General features: G+C 42.9%; 1 pseudogene; it reads right to left on the bottom strand.

The window, feature by feature from the left end:
- Positions 1 to 1,852: 1,852 nt before the first annotated feature.
- LOC126214007 (5S ribosomal RNA) lies at positions 1,853 to 1,970 on the bottom strand (annotated as a pseudogene).
- Positions 1,971 to 11,851: the final 9,881 nt, after the last annotated feature.

Below are 11,851 nucleotides of genomic sequence, written 5' to 3'. Positions count from 1 at the left end.
TACTGTATGTTAACAAATTTCTCTTCTTCAGAAGCGCTTTCCGCTGCCTAGGCAGCAAAATTCCTTAACTTCGTCTATTTCGTGTTCATCAACCTGACAAGTTTCTCGCTGTCCTCACTTCTGCTACTTCTCCTTACTTTTGTCTTTCCTCGATTTACTCTCACTCCATATTCTGTACTCATCAGACTGTTCAATCCATATAACAGATAACGTACTTCTCCTTCACTTTCACTCACGACAGCAATGTCATCAGCGAATCGTATCATTGATATCCTTTAATTTTAATACCATTCCTGAACATTTTCTTTTATTTGCATCATTGCTTCTTCGATGTACAGACTGAACAGAATGTGCGAAAGATTACATCCATGTCCTACACCCTTTTTAATCCGAGCACTTCGTTCTTGGTTGTCCACTCTTATTACCTTTTGGCTGCTGTACCTATTCTATATTACCCGTCTCTCTTTGCTTTTTTCAGAATTTCGAACGTCTTGCACCACTTTACATTGTCGAACGCTTTTTACACGTCGATAAATCCTATGAACGTGTCTTGATTTTTCTTTAATCTTGGTTCCATTATCAACCGCAACGTCAGAATTGCCTCTCTCGTGCTTTTACCTTTCCTAAAGGCAAACTGATCGTCATCTAACACATGCTCAATTTTCTTTTCCATTCATCTGTATATCGTTCTTGTCAGCAACTTTGATGCATGTGCTCTACTTCTCGCATTTGTCAGCTCTTGCAGTCTTCTGAATAGTGTGAATGGCATTTTTTCGAAAGAAACTGGCGTGTCGCCAGGCTCATACAGTCTACACACTAACGTGTACATTCGTTTTGTTGCCACTTCCCCCAATGACTTTAGAAATTCTGATTGAATGTTATCGATCCCTTCTGCCTTTGTTGATCTTAAGTCCTCCAAAGCTCTCTGAAATTCTGAGTCTAATACTGGATCCGCTATCTCTTCTAAATCGACTCTTCTTTCTTCTTTTATCACATCAGACAAATCTTCCTCATCATAGAGGTCTCTGGTGTACTCTTTCCACATATCCGCTGTCTCCTCTACATTTAACAATGGAATTCCGGTTGCACTCTCTAATGTTACCACCGTTGCTTTTAATTTCACCGAAGATTGTTTTGACTTCCCTATACGCTGAGTCAGTCCTTGCGACAATCATTTCTTTTTCGATATCGTCACTTATTCACAGAGGATCTATAACCTCTCAAACACCGGTGATATTGCTAGGTTCATCAGTCTTCATTACTCTCTTTAGAACACCTGCTCGCTTTGGAATCAGCTGGTATTCTCTGTGCTGAGCAACTGTCAGGCCACAACTAGAGGAGTAAAAAGTAACGGAAACATTTGTCCTACGGAATTTGTTTCTTGCCTTGTTCAATGCTTTAATCGTCAGGGAAATGAAGACCATTTTGAAGCCATCACGCAATCGGTGCCAATACAGACACAGAAGTTTGGACGTCTATATTAATAAGTGGCTGAAACGGTCCTATCTTTCACCAGCAGCAACAAAATTTTGATCTTCAGGATTTCATATAGCTGTTTACCCAATTGTAAAAGGTTAAATGCTGTCATAATAATCGAGCCTTGAAACTTTAACCCTTTGAGTCCGAATAATATGAAAATATAAACTCCTCCAGAACAGGCCATGAAGGCCCAACGGTATCGACCGGCCGCCGTGTCATCCTCAGACCACAGGCGTCACCGGATGCGCGTAAGGAGGGGCGTTTGGTCAGCACACCGCTCTCCCAGCCGTGTGTCAGTTTACGACAACGGAGCCGCTACTTCTCAATCAAGTAGCTCCTCAGTTTGCCTCACAAGGGCTGAGTGCAGCCCGCTTGCCAACAGCGCTCGGCAGACCGGATGGTCACCCATCCAAGTGCTAGCCCAGCCCGACAGCGCTTAACTTCGGTGATCCGACGGGAACCGGTGTTACCACTGCGGCAAGGCAGTTGGCAGTTTTACTTTGTAATACAATTATAATTTTGTTCAGAAAATTAACGTTTCTTATCACAGTAAACAACCAATATAATACGAAATTGCCAAGAGGTAAACTCTCAATTGATTTAAGCAGGTGGTTTCACTTTGGAACCAGGACACACGCTTCAACCAGCCATCATTTCACGCGATGTATTTGAAAGTAAATTTGCATTTTTCCTAGTCACACTGCTATATCTCGAAACTTCCATGACCTCTTAAATCTAAATAACACACGAATTAATTTTGTGAACTTTAATTATTATTTCATAAATACTCTGATTTCTCTCTCTTCTCTGTTGGCGTTTATGCTAGTAGGACGTTAGTTGCGCATCAGTAACTGATCTTTCTTTTGTGTAGACAAATACGAAGTGAGTGTCCTATATAGCATTAGAACCATTGTGAGTTAAATTAATGTAAATTAGTGAGTTCTCATTTCAACAGTTCTATTAATAGATACATTCTACTTGAACTGTTTTAATGCTTTTTTGTTACACCCAAGGGCCAATACGTGCTTAACGGATCGTGACGTACAGACCCAGCGGCCGAATATTGTTAGTATTCGGTCCTTTATTCATTTGCAACGTGCTGCAGCGTCCCTGAGAATAATTGCTGATCACCACGAAGGGTTTTCCTAACTTGAATGCAAGCACGGAACCTTAAATGATCTCATCAGTCTCCAAGTTACGATACCGCTTCGCCACTGAATAACAGCTACCGGCTCCGCAAAATTGATGGTGGCATTAAAATCTAATCTTTCCTAAATTTTACAGCATTTTTTTCTGTAATTCAATTTCGTCCCTAACAAAATTGTAGCCAGCATCAAGAATGAGTGCCTGCTCCAATTAATTTTGACAGTTTTCTTTGCAGTGATTAATTTCAATTTCTGTTTAAACTCAAATAGTAATCTTGCGTGAGCAGATGCATCAGTCACATACACGTTTTTTTCTTCGACGATGACGTGCCACAGACAGGCCAAACATGATTTAACATTTCAACACACACTACAAAGCCGAAATCATGACTGCGTGAAATACAAGGTGTATCGAAAAGAATCGATTCGGCCCATCTATATTTCTGAAACTAATTAACATACACAATGATTTTGTTTATTAACGGGAAAGTTGAGAAATATTTTTAAACTTTTTCACAGCCTTGTAAGTACACTACTGGCTATTAAAATTGCTACACCACGAAGACGACATGCTACAGACGCGAACTTTAACCGACAGATGCTGTGATATGCAAATGATTAGCTATTCAGACCATTCACACAAGGTTGGCGCCGGTGGCGACACCTACAACGTGCTGACACGAGGAAAGTTTCCAACCGACTTCTCATACACGAACAGCAGTTGACCGGCGTTGCCTGGTAAAACGTCGTTGTGATGCCTCGTGTAAGGAGGAGAAACGCGTACCGTCAGGTTTCCGACTTTGACAAAGGTCACGTTGTAGCCTATCGCGATTGCCGTTTATCGTATCGCGACGTTGCTGCTCGCGTTGGTCGAGATCCGATGACTGTTAGCAGAATATGGAATCGGTGGCTTCAGGAGGGTAATACGGAACGCCGTGCTGGATCCCAACGGCCTCGTATCACTAGTAGTCGAGATGACAGGCATCTTATCCGCACAGCTGTAACGGATCGTGCAGCCACGTCTCGATCGCTGAATCAACAGATGGGGACGTTTGCAAGACAATAACGATCTGCACGAACAGTTGGACGACGTTTGCAGCAGCACCGACTATTAGGTCGGAGACCTCTTGTTCGCATTCACGGCACTTTGAACAGTGGACGTTACATTTCAGATGTGTTATGACCCGTGGCTCTACCCTTCATTCGATCCCTGCGAAACCCTACATTTCAGCAGGATAATGCACGACCGCATTTTGCAGGTCCTGTACGGGCCTTTCTGGATACAGAAAATGTTCGACTGCTATCCTGGCCAGCACATTCTCCAGATCTCTCACGAATTGAAAACGTCTGGTCAATGGTAGCCGAGCAACTGGCTCGTCACAATACGCGAGTCACTACTCTTGATTAACTGTGGTATCGTCTTGAAGCTGCACGGGCAGCTGTACCTGTACACGCCATCCGAGCTCTGTTTGACTCAATGCCCAGGCGTATCGAGGCCGTTATTACGGCCAGAGGTGGTTGTTCTGGGTACTGATTTCGCAGTATCTATGTACCCAAATTGCGTGAAAATGTAATCACATGTCAGTTGTAGTATAATATATTTGTCCAATGAATACCCGTCTATCGTCTGCATTTCTTCTTGGCGTAGCAATTTTAATGGCCAGTAGTGTAATAGGTTTCAGCTATCAGTCGTCCTTTGTAATTTTATCGGCAGATCTAGATTTCAGCTAGAAACTAGCCATTCTCAATGCATTATCATTTTTGATCAATGCATGTAATGCCTGTTGGTCGAGCTTCGTCCACAGTTTCATTTCATAGGTGTTCAATACGCCCCCTTGAGATGCACGGAATACGTCACTGCGGTATTCAGATTGTTCCGTCACTGCAGCGAGCATGTCTCGAGTTACAGCTTCCACAGCTGCTATTATACCATGTCTCAGTTCACTCATTGTTGTTGGTAATGGAGGCACATGAACAGAGTCTTTTATGAACCCCCACAAGAAATAATCACGTACAGTCAGGTCCGGTAACCTTGGAGGCCAGTAATGTAAGGCTGAATATTTGGTCCATTGCGACCGATCCATCGTTCTGTAAGCCCTTGGTTTAAACATTCCCGCATTCCCAGATGTCAGTCTGGTGGTGCCCCACCCTGTTCGTAAATTAAGTCGTTCGAATCAGTCTCCAACTGTGGGAAAAGAAAGTTCTCAGGTATATCGACGTATGTGCTTCCTGTAACAGCGTTCCAGGCAAAGAAAAGTGGACCGTAAACCTTTTCCTGCGAAACTGCACAAAACACACTAAATTTTGGAGCGTCCCTCTAATATTGTACAGCTTCATGTGGTTGTTCCGTACCCCGTATTCTCACATTATGACGGTTCACCTTCCCATTTAAATGTAATGTTGCCTCGTCACTAACCACTAAGCGTGGAAGAAAACTTTCGTCCTCCATCTTGCCAAGAACGAAACTGCAGAACTCCATAGGGTGTTTGTCACCCTCACAAAGAGCTAGCAGTACCTGGATTTTGTGTAGATTCTCGTGTATTTTCTGCGGACTCCTTGTGGAACTATGGCGTATGCGTTCGACGTCTGTGTCAGACACTCGGGGACGGCCCGGCGATTTGCCTTGACGCAAACAACCTGTTTCTCGGAATTGTTCGTACCATCATATAATGCTCTGTGCTATAGTAGGATCCACATCATAGTAAGAAAGTCACGCTGAACAGTTATTACCGTTCCCCACTAAGCAAAACGTAGAACAGATAATGTGACTAACAGCCGGCCGGCGTGGCCGAGCCGTTGTAGGCGCTTCAGTGTGGAGCCGCGCGACCGCTACGTCCACAGGTTCGAATCCTGCCTCGGGCATGGATGTGTGTGATGTCCTTAGATCAGTTCGGTTTAAGTAGTTCTAAGTTCTCGGGGACCGATGTCCTCAGATGTTAAGTCCCATAGTGCTCAGAACCATTTGAACCATTTTTTTTAACAAAACTCTTTCTGTTGCCCCGACAACATTTTTACTAAGTGGGCGCACACTGCCGCTACCTAGCGGCAGCCGTGTAAAACTTGAGAATTTGCCATTTATAATAGGACGTTCTTCATGCACACCTCTCGAGTGACATAAGTTTTTTTTCCTCATATCGGATTATTCTTATTGATCCACCCTGTATATGAACAGTCAATAGGAGGAACCTTCTTTCAAAAAATTACGTGTTACCGTGGTCCCCCACGAAGGAGAGAACATTAGTTTCGCGTCTTCGGCCGTAAAGGTTATAAACACAATATTTAAGATATAAACTGACTTGCAAAGAAATAAAACGTTTGAGGCCTTTTTACACATGCGATTTCATCTCTCAGAAATGTGAGAGGGTGAGCTTGGCGGAGGGGGGGGGGGGGTAAGGAGGTACTGGTAAATATTGTGGTCCGCCTGCTCACGGTGTACACTCTTCATTGTCGTCCACAAGGGACGAGCGAGGTGGTTTGAAAACAACGCGTGCCTTCAAAGCCGCGTACCGAGATGTGGCCACGTGATAACCGCGTAATGGGTCCGTTAGCGACTAGCAGATCCCGTTAATGACGACAATTAATTGGTCAGCCGACCGCAAGCGGCTATATCTTGTGTATAGCGCGTGGCATTAAACGCGGCCTGGTCCTATGGTGGGCAGTCTGTCAGTATAGATTAGATAGCGGGCAAGGGTTCGCCATTGTGGCTGCCTGCACAGTACAATGGCGCAGGCTGTGTGTCTAAACAATGGCCGATACAGCAGCTGGCTGCAAGTTGCCGGGGGGCGGGGGGGGGGGGGGGGGGGTAGGAGAGTGGTGAAGCTGCAGACGTTAAAGCAGCCAGGCAAGAGGCAACAAACGCTTTGGAACAGTCAACGAGCGGCGACGAGTTCGTCGCACACTATAAAACATTTCCACAAGTAGGTCTTTCACACCGTTAATGAGGCTATTTGTTGGATATGAAATAAATTTAAAACAGAAGGAGAAAACGCCAATTTCAAAACTTACACTGAAAATTCTATTAAGGTGCAAACCACATTAGGAGGTTAAAAAAATCCGATTTTTTTAATTGCATAAATCGTTAGTTTAACCATCCAAGAATGCGCCGTGAAAATTTCAAACTGAAATTCGTATTCGTTTACATTTTATGAGCAAAGGACCGACTGCATATTGGGTATAAATATGTTACGTCGGGAAGAGAATGGGGACTAGACTCCGAATCATTCCAAAAAAAAGGTAAAAAGCTTGGTGGAAGAGGCAAACTCAAAAACAGAGTCATTAGAGAAAAAGTTTAGCACTGTTACGGACTAGCGATTCGAAGACATATAGATAGTGTGCAAGACATGAAAAAAGGAGATATGAAACTTCCAGGCAGACTAAAACTGTGTGCCGGACCGAGACTAACAGGTATCAAAGTTAACGCCTACGTTGGAATTTCCTGGATTTTCCGTCGATGCGTCATTAATTGATAATTATAAGAGATCGTACCAATGGTGTGTGTGTGTGTGTGTGTGAGAGAGAGAGAGAGAGAGAGAGAGAGAGAGAGAGAGAGAGAGAGAGAGAGGGGGGGTTCAATGCGGCAAAAGCAACTGTAGTAAGGAAGCGAATATAAAGCTGCACGCAGGTGAACCGTAGCGCCTTCCGATTGGCGTTCCACTTCTGACTTTTCACTGGCCGCTTGGTTAGATCTGGGACTACGCACAGTGGGGCCAAATCTTAAAAAGCTGGCCAGAAGTCGAAAACGTTATAAATTCAGCTGAAAGTTAGAACTCGGGGGTTGTCGGGGTCGCTGATTATGCATCCGAAGTCAAAATCTGAAATAATAAAATGGCGGATTTAACAATCACTTTTATAGAGGAAATACAAAATATATCCATATGTTGTATAATACAACATACAATCTGTTGATTCGAAGTTCTTAGATCGTCATCCGAAGAATAAATTGATTCAAAATTTACATTGTCCAATAGCGCGTTGCAATTTAGCAGACATGAAATTTTTCATAACTTTCTCATTCAAATGGCCTTTCAATATCGAAAAAATTTCCCCCTCTTGTCAGACCGCACGCTTCACCGACAGAATCTGAAACTGGAAAATATATCTATATATGTGGCAATTTCCATATATAACCTCGTTACTACTATTCATTCCAAAATATTATTTGAAAAGGTGAGTATATTCACAAAAGTGAATTACGTATCACAGAAGTATAAGTAGAATGAAAACCGCAGATAAATTCGAGAAAAAGAGCAACATCCGCTTCGTTGATGCACGAAATTCAGCAAACTATGTATTACGTTGCAAGAATTCGTACCAGTGACAGTTGCAGCTAGATGGAATAAGTTTTAATTTTTTTCATTCAATAATAGTTCCATCTACAACTTCAGGGAAGTCTTTTGAACAGTGGTCACGACTGCCCGCAACATAACTGAATTGTGTGTCTGTAGCACAAATATTTCATTAATTTGCTGACTCATTTCGGCCACTGGCCACCTTCACAAGCACTCGAAATGTGATGCTACAAAGGTGCTCTTGCTACAAATTATCTACAGCAGATGGTTGATCTCTGCAGAACTTATTCGTATAAACTTTTCTCTTCGTGTTTAAAGTTTCCCGTTGTAATTTTCCGTTCATTTACGCATAAATGTTTCATTTATTGTAATGGCATGGACTATTATTATTATTATTATTATTATTATTATTATTATTATGTTAGACAATGATTTTGAACTTACTTGTAGCTGTTGATTCCATTCTTAAGTATTAAAATCGATCGATTTTTAGAGTTTTGGCTCCAATGGAATGTAGCATTAAAATAATTCCTCACTGCGCGACGCGTCTAGCTAGCTTGCTGAGGGCTTTCCCTTCAACTGTCCTACAATAGCAGGTATAGGGAGAGAGGCTAGGGGGGCTCTGGCGACCGGAATTCGACCTTCCGACCCTTACACAACCTAAACCACGATTAGAAATTACCGGAACTTTAACTTTATTTTTCGGCTTTTGGCCGGCTTTCTGGAATTTGGCCGCAATGTGCGACGTCGTGGGGATAGTGCAAAACTCCTTGCTGTCGACACAGTAATCGCCTATCGTGACAATTACTGGCCCATTCCGCGAAGAAACGGGGCCGTCGGGACACTTAACCATGCAGTGTAATTATACAAACTCTTCTTGTAGTTTAGACCAGTATTACTTCCAGTAGATTATATAAGGGTAAGACAGATTTGGGAACCAGGTTTTAAATTGTAAGACATTTCAAGGGGCAGATGTGGACTCTGACCACAATCTATTGGTTATGAACTGTAGATTAAAACTGAAGAAACTGCAAATAGGTGGCAATTTAAGGAGATGAGACCTGGATAAACTGACTAAACCAGAGGTTGTACAGAGTTTCGGGGAGAGCATAAGGGAACAATTGACAGGAATAGGAAAAATAAATACAGTAGAAGAAGAATGGGTAACTCTGAGGGATGAAGTAGTGAAGGCAGCAGAGGATCAAGTAGGTAAAAAGACGAGGGCTAGTAGAAATCCTTGGGTAATAGAAGAAATATTGAATTTAATTGATGAAAGGAGAAAATATAAAAATGCAGTAAATGAAGCAGGCAAAAAGGAATACAAACGTCTAAAAATGGGATCGACAGGAAGTGCAAAATGGCTAAGCAGGGATGGCTAGAGGACAAATGTAAGGATGTAGAGGCTTATCTCACTAGGGGTAAGACAGATACTGCCTACAGGAAAATTAAAGAGACCTTTGGAGAAAAAAGAAACACTTGCATGAATATCAAGAGTTCAGATGGAAACCCAGTTCTAAGCAAAGAAGGGAAAGCAGAAAGGTGGAAGGAGTATATAGAGGGTCTATACAAGGGCGATGTACTTGGGGCCAATATTCTGGAAATGGAAGAAAATGTAGATCAAGACGAAATGGGAGATACGATACTGCGTGAAGAGTTTGACAGAGCACTGAAAGACCTGAGTCGAAACAAGGCCACAGGAGTAGACAACATTCCATTAGAACTACTGACGGCCTTGGGAGAGCCAGTCCTGACAAAACACTACCATCTGGTGAGCAAGATGTAAGAAACAGGCGAAATACCCTCAGACTTCAAGAAGAATATAATAATTCCAATCCCAAAGAAAGGAGGTGTTGATAGATGTGAAAATTACCGAACTATCAGTTTAATAAGTCACAGCTGCAAAATACTAACACGAATTCTTTACAGACTAGTAGAAGCCAACCTCGGGGAAAATCAGTTTGGATTCCGTAGAAACACGAACACGTGAGGCAATACTGAACTTACGACTTATCTTAGAAGAAAGATTAGGGAATGGCAAACCTACGTTTCTAGCATTTGTAGACTCAGAGAAAGCTTTTGACAATGTTGATTGGAATACTCTCTTTCAAATTCCGAAGGTGGCAGGGGTAAAATACAGGGAGCGAAAGGCTATTTACAATTTGTACAGAAACCAGATGGCAGTTATAAGAGTCGAGGGGCATGAAAGGGAAGCAGTCGTTGGGAAAGGAGTGAGACAGGGTTGTAGCCTCTCCCCGATGTTATTCAATCTGTATATTGAGCAAGCAGTAAAGGAAACAAAAGAAAAATTCGAAGTAGGTATTATAATCCAGGGAGAAGAAATAAAAATTTTGAGGTTCGCCGGCGACAATGTAATTCTGTCAGAGACAGCAAAGGACTTGGAAGAGCAGTTGAACGGAATGGACAGTATCTTGAAAGGATGATATGAGATGAACATCAACAAAAGTGAAATGAGGATAATGGAATGTAGTGAAATTAAATCAGATGTTGCTGACGGAATTAGATTAGGAAATGACACGCTTAAAGTAGTAAAGGAGTTTTGCTATTTGGGGAGCAAAATAACAGACGATGGTCGAAGTAGAGAGGATATAAAATGTAGACTGGCAATGGCAAGGAAAGCGTTTCTGAAGAAGAGAAATTTGTTAACATCGAGTATTGATTTAAACGTCAGTAAGCCGTTTCTGAAAGTATTTGGAGTGTAGCCATGTATGGAAGTGAAACGTGGACGATAAATAGTTTGGACAAGAAGAGAATAGAAACTTTCGAAATGTGGTGCTACAGAAGAATGCTGAAGATTAGATGGGTAGATCACATAACTAATGAGGAGGTATTGAATAGAACTGGGGAGGAGAGGTTTGTGCCACAACTTGAAGAAGGGATCGGTTGGTAGGACATGTTCTGAGGCATCAAGGGATCACCAACTTAGTATTGGAGGGCAGCGTGGAGGGTAAAAATCGTAGAGGGAGACCAAGAGATGAATACACTAAGCAGATTCAGAAGGATGTAGGGTCAGTAGGTACTGGGAGATGAAGAAGCTTGCACAGGATAGAGTAGCATAGAGAGCTGCATCAAACCAGTCGAAGGCCTGAAGACCAAAACAACAACGACAAGAATATAACACTTTGCTTGACAGACACTGTTTTCGACGGACGCTGTCATTCCAAGCACCCTCACGCGATCCTTCACATGACACTAGCATTATTTTCCCCACACTAGGCTCTTTTTCGCCCCCTCCGTGAAGTAATCTAGCGGAAGCGTCGCCTGCTCACCTCAGCCGGCTTTCGTGCAGACCGAATTTCCGTCTGTTTGCTTGCCGGGCGCTAGAAAGCCGGAAAGAGGCGGCGGTGCTGTGGCCACAGTGTGAGCCCGCGGTTTCGCCCACCGCGTCGCGCTCCAGCAACTGGAAATCTGGAGGCGCTGGAGCGGCAATGCCCGCTGGCCGTCTAGCAGAGCGGCTGCCGCTGCGACTACGGTTGTATGTAACAGCCGGTAAGCCGTGAGTCTGCGCTTGCGAGTGGTACTAGGACTTTATATTTTTAAAAATACCGGAAATACGATATATAGATATTTAAAAAATTGATAATCGGCCCTCACAATATCACAAAATGGTTCAAATGGCTCTGAGCACTATGGGACTTAACAGTTGTGGTCATCAGTCACCTGGAACTTAGAACTACTTAAACCTAACTAACCTAAGGACATCACACACATCCATGCCCGAGGCAGGATTCGAACCTGGGACCGTAGCAGTCACAATATCACAAAAATTATCTATAATTCGATGAAAACAATCTCGACGTATAATTTTTTGTACAGGTTCCGGGACTCTCGGAACCGAGGCGATGCAAAACTTTTTTTTGATGTCTGTAAAAGAAAGATTCCAGACTGGGAATTCAATTCAGAGCTAAAGATTTTCTATAA

This window comes from Schistocerca nitens, chromosome 11 (genome assembly GCF_023898315.1).
Source record: "Schistocerca nitens isolate TAMUIC-IGC-003100 chromosome 11, iqSchNite1.1, whole genome shotgun sequence".
Classification (NCBI taxonomy): domain Eukaryota; kingdom Metazoa; phylum Arthropoda; class Insecta; order Orthoptera; family Acrididae; genus Schistocerca; species Schistocerca nitens.
This window is presented reverse-complemented; position numbering and strand designations above follow the sequence as displayed.